This window comes from Pezoporus wallicus, unplaced genomic scaffold, assembly GCF_028554395.1.
Source record: "Pezoporus wallicus isolate ANWC-B61680 ecotype Strahan unplaced genomic scaffold, APGP_CSIRO_Pwel_v1 contig_8042, whole genome shotgun sequence".
Classification (NCBI taxonomy): Eukaryota; Metazoa; Chordata; class Aves; order Psittaciformes; family Psittacidae; genus Pezoporus; species Pezoporus wallicus.
In genome coordinates, this window is record NW_026639380.1 from 1,248,365 (window position 1) to 1,256,733 (window position 8,369).

The 8,369-nt window shown below is 36.8% G+C and overlaps 1 long non-coding RNA gene across 1 annotated transcript; it reads right to left on the reverse strand.

Annotated features, from left to right (window-relative positions):
• Positions 1-4,786: 4,786 nt before the first annotated feature.
• Positions 4,787-6,725, reverse strand: LOC130602028 (uncharacterized). The gene is made up of 3 exons (XR_008972800.1): positions 6,659-6,725; positions 5,321-5,457; positions 4,787-4,854 (listed from the first exon to the last, which is right to left on the reverse strand). It is a non-coding gene; the product is annotated as an uncharacterized LOC130602028 (long non-coding RNA).
• Between the last annotated feature and the right edge of the window lie 1,644 nt (positions 6,726-8,369).

Below are 8,369 nucleotides of genomic sequence, written 5' to 3' on the forward strand. Positions count from 1 at the left end.
GAAAATTAACTTTACAAATTAATCTTTTTTTTTTTTCTTTCACGTGGCTTTTCAAAAATAACAGTACAAAAAGTTTAGTTGTGTATCCCAGCTCTGTAAGTTACTAAGAAAATCACTTTCTGAAACAAGAAAACAAATGATCTTGTCAGGGTCCGTTTGCCCTGTTTATTCAAAATAAAAAAAAAATCAACTCACACTAATAAGTGAAAAGAGTCAGATGCATCAGAAGAAAGGTTCATCAGCCCCAAAAGAGCAGAGAGGGAGTCAGAAAACCAGTCTTGATGACTGGTAATTTATGTTCCCCTCATAAAATGACTTTATGGGGCCATCACTCCAGTGAGAAAACACTTTGAGAAGTGTGGAATAATCAGCTGCACATTCTGAGTAAGCACATATGGACTACATGGCTAATTACATGTCTCTTGTTAAGCATTAAGACATATGGATACTGATTGACCCTTGATTTTTTTTTTTTTATTTAAAAACAATTGAAAAACCAAATTCCACTGTCGGTCATTAGAAAACCTTTTAAAACAAAATAAAACAAAACCAGGCTGTTGGTTCTTCCAAATATTTACCTCTGGTTTGTCAACAGAAGGGAAAATAGCTGTGCTAAGTTACAACCTGGCACCCGCTTCCTTTCCATAGAGACAGACTTTCACAGCTGGCAAATAAATTACTCCCTTGAAACAGTGCTTTAGCAAAGAGGTCCTGTTCTGTCTATTTTGGATGAGGAATAGCATATTGAATGTGTCAGGCTTGGATTCTGCACCTTCCTGAAATCTCATCGAAACCTAGAGCCTGAACAGCTTTCAGTCAGATGCCAGGAGTGACAAAAGGGCCAGCTGACCGCTTGCGGCTGCCTGACTGCCAAGTTGTCACTGCTGTCAGAGAGTAATCAATTTGATAGGCCTTGTCACACAGGAAGAGAAGTGATTATGGAGAGAAAACCAAATAAAAGAGCTAGACTTCAAGCAAAATAAGTGCTGCCCCTGAGATTTTAAATTAGCATCACATTTAGGCATCTAGGCTTATTCCTTGGATGAGATTATGAGCAGAGTGCACCTGCTCCATTCAAACCTATACTCACTACCTTTCTAACGTGGTTTTGGGGTGAGAAATTTTTAGTATCAGCTCAGATGTGCCACTGAGTTCATTCCTTTGAATGCTTTAGTGACACCACAGACATTTGATCCTCATTGCCTTAGTCATTATCACCCACCTGTATGAAGGAAGCATAGAAAAAGTGCAAATGGCAGCCCAGGCGAACGCTTGGTCTTGCACACACAAAGGCAGAGGTTTGGTCCCACTGGTATGAAACTGAAGATATTGGAAGAGAGAAATTAAGAGCACAATGTGTTTATTCCCTCCTTTCTGCCAAACAAATACACTGTGGAGCTATTGAAAGCTCTGTCAGCATATGGGTCTTTGGACAAACAAAAAAATTGTGCTTTTTTTTCTTGCTGAGTCATTTGAGGCAAGGGAATAGGAAACCTAGGGGATTCTTACTGCTGTAGGATAAAATGTTGATCCAAACAACCAAGTCCAAAGTGACTGTTGGTTACCAACACCTATTAAGCAGGTAGAGTATGTTAAGAAAAAAGTTGCTAGAAAACAACAGCTGTTTCAATACCATTTAAAGTTGAATTCAGTGTTTGTAAAACAGCTGATAAGAAAGTGAAATATCAGTAAGGTATTTGGGTAGAGAAAGCTTAGATCCATCTGACTTAGATGCATCTGGCATGCAGGCACCAGAGCTTTACTGTGATTCTTATGGTACTACCTAACACTCTAAATGCTGGTTTCCTGAGGAGAGTTTTCCAATCCCCATCAAGCAGCCACCATCCTGTCAAGTGGAGGCACAAAGATCTCTAAAGGTCTTCAGATGAGGCATGCCGTTATTTCCCAGCATTTAGGGGCCAACCTTGAAGGTGTGCTCAGTACTGTAGAATTGCCATGTTCATTAATTCATTAATTGCTACCGCAAATAACAGTGGAAAAAAAATAGGTTCAGGGGCCTCCTCGGCTTCTCCTTTATTTTTAAGCTTTACCCTAACCCATGTGGCTAGGCTAGCTGTAAACTTGCTAAAGGAAAGCTATTTTGTGAGGTGACTGCCTAACAGATAGCTTTAACGGCCAAACACATTATGTGATCCTTGGAGCCACGGTCAAACGCTACAGCTCCTATCTTGCTCTGTTACTGCTTATTAGAAATGAGAGAGTGTCTCCCTTTTTCCTTCCTCTTCCTTCCCATCCCAGTTTCTATATTTCTCCCCAGAAGTGAGAGGTGAAAATTTGAATATTTTCAGACCAAGGAAAAAGAATCAAGATCCTGGGAGGCGTGTTTTTGTCTCAGCTGAGTAAAATCACAATGGTTTAGATCAGTTGCTCATGAATGCTTGTTTCTCATAAATGGGTGGCATTTAGCATGTCCAAAACTAAGTTTCACTTTTCAGCTTTACTACAGCTTTTATTAGGCTACCCAAAGGTATTATTAGTGCTGTATGCAGTTTTCAGAAGGAAAATCCAATATCAAATCATAAGTGTAAGTTATTGGAAGGAAGGAAGTAGGTAGATTTCTGCTCAGTAATTCAATGCTGAGAAGAATAAAAGTGATTTAAAGGCAATTTTCATATTAAAATGTTGCTCTGTACCAGCTAGGAGGAAAATATTTTCAAATGCATATATTGTCTGCGTAATAAGCTCTGGTGAACTTCATTAAAACAGGTACCTTCTGTGATTAAAACACTAAATTTGTGATTTCAACTGCACAATTTCAATATTTATGAGGCTCTGAAGTAGAATTAAAAGCAGACTGTCCTTGCTGAAAATATAAATAATAGATTCTGAGAAAAAACTATTTCTACAGTGTTAATCATATCCAAAACCATTGGTTGCATTAGAGCTAATTAAAAAATGCATTTAATATATAGCACTTAGGAAACTGTATCTTATGTTCTTGCTATATACCTTTGTGTAGCCAAGGAAATGCAAATACCATTCTTAATAATATTACATGCTCATGCTAAGGGGATTTATCTATTTAGCGTAATTTTTTTTTTTTTTTCACACACAGGGTCATGTGTTTTGTAGCAAATCTGGCAAAAGTAAGATTTTAAAAATTCTAAAGATCTGCGTCTTTTTAACCAGGCAGTTTTTCAGGCTTTTTTTCCAAATACAGATTACTAGAATTGCAGTATATAAAGATACCAAGTATGAGAAAAATATTTGCATTTTCATTGACCTCAGGTGAAAAATTATTTGGTCTGGGATTACTCAGGCTAAGAGATACTATACAGAAGCCTGCTTAACACCCAAGATTTTAATCTGAAATTTTTCTGTGTAATCGGTTGCTTTTACAGTATAGCTTTTGGTGGAGGCAGCCAAATGTTTCATCTGGTCTCTGAGCTGATGGATTGTCTCAGATATCATGGATATCTCTTATTTAAATCAAGGAAGTTAAGAGAACAGAGGGGAGGCTGAACAGTGTGTGATTGCCTATCAGGTTTAACACAAGCAACTTCTTATAAAACTCCCTAATTACAGTGAAATTACTGTTATTTGAAGCATGTTTAGTAGATACTGTCTGAACTTTAAACTGGATTTTGAAGAGTTATAGCACATGCAGTAAAAAGCAGAAAGGACATTACAGGGAAGAAAATAGAGTCTACTTCATTACCAAAGGACAGGAAAGGGACTTACAACTCAGGTAGGCAGCATTTGAGTGCATTTATAAAATGAGACATAAATATTCATGATAAAAAACAAAGTTTTTTTAACAATAAAAGCGATTAACAATAAAATGCAGATTCCTAGTTCTTAATCCAGCACATGGTCTCCTAAAGTGACACAGAATAGAGACACCCATTTGCAAGAGCTTTACTGGCTGAATTATCTATCCTTTCAAAATGTTTTTTTGTTTGGGGGCTTTTTTTGTTTATGTTGTTTTGTTTTGTTTTTTTCTTTTGACAGGAATCTCTTGGTACCATGTAACAGCAAGAGCTATTTTGCATAGATGGCATAGAAGGCAGTGATCTCTATTTCATTTATATATATATATAGTACAGAGAGGAAAATATGTCCAAAAAACTCCAGAATATGATGAAGTTTGAGAACTGATCCCTTTTTCCTTCTACAGAATATTTTTATTTATTTTATTTTCTGAATCCTTCTGCGTCAATTCAACAATTCCACTTTTGAATACATAACGGTGGTCACAGATGTTTAACTATAAGGTAAACACTGAGTCTAAACTCCTGAGTTTTTGAGCTTTAAAGGTAACATTGTTGACTTCACCTTAGGTATCTTTTTTGCTATGCTCTATAGCATACTTTAGGTACTTTCAAAAATGTTTATATTTCAGCTAGCATCTACATTCCCATGCATTCTAATTTTATTACTCTAGTTTCTCTTGTGTTTTTAACCTTGTTTTCTTGTCTCCATCTCTCCAATTAAAATGGTCTGTGGTTTGTTTCAGGAAAGAGTTATAAGGATGATCCAGGGAAAACTCTTCATTTAACCATTAGATTCATTAGGCAATCTCAGCAGTCATTAAGGAAGAACAGTTTACTATGTTTTTTTACAGCTTGGTCAAAATCAGAGGATTCAAAAATTAATCATCAAAACTTGTTCCCTGGTTTAGATAAGAGTGTTGAAACAAGTGGCAACATATTACAGCTGGAGAACACCCTTACCACAAGGGTAGTCTTGTTTATGTAGGTATCATTTGTGCCCAGCATTATACCTTCCTGAAGGTGCCTTTTGAAGACAGGGCTCCATAGGCCCACTTGTCAGCCCACATGAGCTAGTAAACATTTGGACTTACTCATCTGTCTTTGGAGAAAGAGGTGGTTGCTAGAAGTCAGAGAAACCAAATTAAATTAAATGTTCTAACCCACGTGAGTGTTTAAACCCTGGAATTAATACGAAGTTGCTGACAGGCTCTTTTTATCGGTCACCTTTTAAATGTGTAATTGGGATCACCACCAGAGAATGATATTAATATGTAGAGGAGGTAATATTAAAGGGAACAGGTGACATCGGAATTGAATTTGTGAAGCCTGTTTTATCTGTGAGGGCAAATGTACTGCAGTTACAGTAACACGAAGTACTCATGACCAATGAGTTATGTAGTACCATTAATCCATGTAAGTGGCATGTGGGCTAAAGTCTAGAAATTCTAACCTAAATCACTCCAAAGTTCTCACCAACTTAAACCACATGAATCAGAAGTAGATGCAAGTAATGTGCCCTCATCTGCCTCCCTCACAGTGCTGGGTGTTTTCCCCAGACAGAAAAAGGGATTTAAGCCCTTCTGTACCTTCCTCATATTCCTTTGGATACAGAGCCCTCCAAGGCTGCAGTGTGTGGCATGGAATGAGTTGCTGGAGGACTGGCTTCAACAGCTCTTCCATCACCCTCCAGAGAAAGGTAAGGCCTTGCCACCCACATGTCCATCTGAAAAGACATAGCTGGTATTCAACTGTTACCCTTGGAAGAAGTGTGCGATATTTTAGCATTATTACCGCAGGAACAAATGAGATACTTTTTTTGCGTACCACGCCAAATTTTCCAGGCATTCAAAAATACTATTTATTAGGAGAACTAAAGTTGTTTTTTTTCAAATTATCATAAGACATTTTGCTGGAAATCAATTTCTTTAATGAATAAAGTTCTTTAGCACTGCAAAGTTGCTTTCTATTGAGATGCTTTTTAAAAGTATTTTCTCGCAAATTATAAATCCCTGATAAGCTTTCTAATAATAAATGTTATTGTGAAATACACTGGTTTTCTCAACGATATATAAAAGGAACAGGCTCTCATATTTTACAATGAAAACAAAATTTCAAATAGAGCTGTAACATTTTTCTTCTTTCTGATGAGCAGTAAGTATGATGCACTATCTTATTCTTGTCTTTTGTGTGCATAAGAAAAATAGTAGTTCAGAAGAAACAGGAAAAATAATAAGCAAAAACCTCACTATTTATTCAAAGAGACTAAATTAGGAACTAATTAAAACTTTGTTAATTTGATTTGAGGAAATTCCCACTGGCTTTATTAATTTTTTTATTCAGCTCTTAATTTAAATAATTAATATTTTGAATCACTTAGAATTCTAAGTACCACATAATTTAGGTATTCTTCTGACTTGCAGAGCATTAGGAAAAACTGCTGTGTGCAGAAGTACCGACAGTTCATCCAAGACAGTGCGCTGTTTTATTGCCAAAGCACAAATCTTGTTTTTTTGACTGCCTGCAAACAGGTTGCCTCCTGGTAATTAGATGAAACCATAGTTGAAGGCAAAGTGGTCAGACCTTTAATTCTCTTAAAGTACCAAAACATTTTAACCAAGTGGATTGAAGTCTGTCTTCCAGTATAGTCAGTTTATCCTGATACTCAGACTAGTTTGTTCCAATTCTCAGTAACAAATGTAGCAGAGAAAATATATCATGAGTGCCTCTGGCCAAGGAGGGAGGTTTCATTTCATGAAGTTTCATAACGTTCATACTTTCCCCAAAGTACCTAGTTTTATCAATTCTAACTGAAAAAACAAGCAATGATGTTATTAGTAATCGGTAGCTATAAAGTCACTCTTACAGTGTCAAGGCCACATTTAGATGTATTTGAAATGAAAAAAAGTGATCCAGACATGCAATACTTGCTATCTTGTGAAAACTGAATCTCTCCTAGTGCCTTTCTTTGAGTGCCATGCTTAAGGCTTCACATTGGAGACCCAGCTATGCAATGTCTTTGCTCACAGGTATCCCTGGAAGAGAAATGTAATAATGGACATGATTGTTGTATGGATTTAGTTAGCATGAGTCGGGCTTCTCAGTTAGCATAAGTAGAGCTTCTCTGTAAGTGGAAAAATACTAGGCCAGAGGGGAGGTTAGCCAGGGATAGCAGTGGGGGAAGTGAAATTGCAACGTTAGCAACGATAAGAATAAAACTCAGGATGTAAAACCACAGTAGAAGGATGTTGAGGTTAGTGCTAAGCAGAAGTAGTTGTTGTAACTTGTATTAAGCAGCTTTGTGTAAAGCCCAATCAGAAGCTTGTTGGCAAGGCATGTTAACCAATCAGCGGATAATCAATGTGTGGATTTGTGTATAAAAGATCATGTCTGATGCTCAATAAATGGTAATCGCTTGATCACATTGATCATCTCTGCATTGTCCACGACTCTTTGTGCTGTCCACAATTCCCGCGTCGACGCACGATGGCCTTTGTGACAGAAAAATATACGAATGGGTGGTTAGTTTTTTGGGGAAGATAAGAAAAACTTGTGCTTAGAGACTACTGCTATGGATTCTTAGTATCATTTAATGGTTCAGCCCTACTTATTAAGTCCTGCCTAAAACAAGTGTTGGTACAGATGCAGATAGCTCCCAGAGGGAGCTTGGGAAAGTAATAAAAAGGTTATGTACAGAATATTCTACTCCTTGTGACTAAGAATGTTGAAGTTATGGCACAGAAGAGTAGAGGAGCTGCCCATTGCTGTGGCTGTACCCAGCAGCCAACAGAAAACTGAGGGAAAGTGCAATGCCTAGGACCATGGATCAATGTCCCCATGTATCAGTGACAGGGACAATCTAATCTGCTATTCATTGCTCCCTGTAACTAGTTTATGCACTTGCCAGAACAGATATAAGTCTATATAGACTAATGGTCAAAGCATTACATCCTTTTCCCTCTCTGTAGCTATTGTTATGTATTGGTATGGCTATTGGTATGTATTGTATTGGTATGTATAATACTTCTATTTCACAAATTTTTGGAATTTAAAATTGTTTGCTATTCCAGAATAAAATTAATTGGACGCTTATAAGATGCTCTTCTGCAGTCATTTTTATTAAGGGTTAATGACATGAGCACTACAGATGGAAGAAGAGAGACTGCATACTATGCTATGTGATTACAGTTAGCAAAATAAATTTCAAATACGTGTGTCAAAAGATATTTAATCTAGTACTTTAAAAGATATTTAGTCCAAAAAGAGAGGCTGAGGGAGAGCATCCAGACAAACAGATAGCTTAGACAGTACCTGTGAAGTGACCTGAGCTTGTCCAGTGTCTGTCTGAGACAATTTACTATACCAGTGATTTTTCTCTTGCTTTTTACTGACTTAAAGCATTCCCAGCCAAAATTGTTTTAGGTTCTTGTGATACTTGCTTTCCCTCTCCTACCTTTAACCCTTCCCAAAGTATAATTGAATAAATTAATCCTAAAATGATCATATTTGACACACAAATATTTTTTGTGCAGATTGAAGTCTTGAACATAACTTTTCTTGTAATTGTTTTCCTTGGTTTTGCTTATAATTCATAAATAAGCATTTGTGACTACTAAATTCACTGATAAAACACATTCT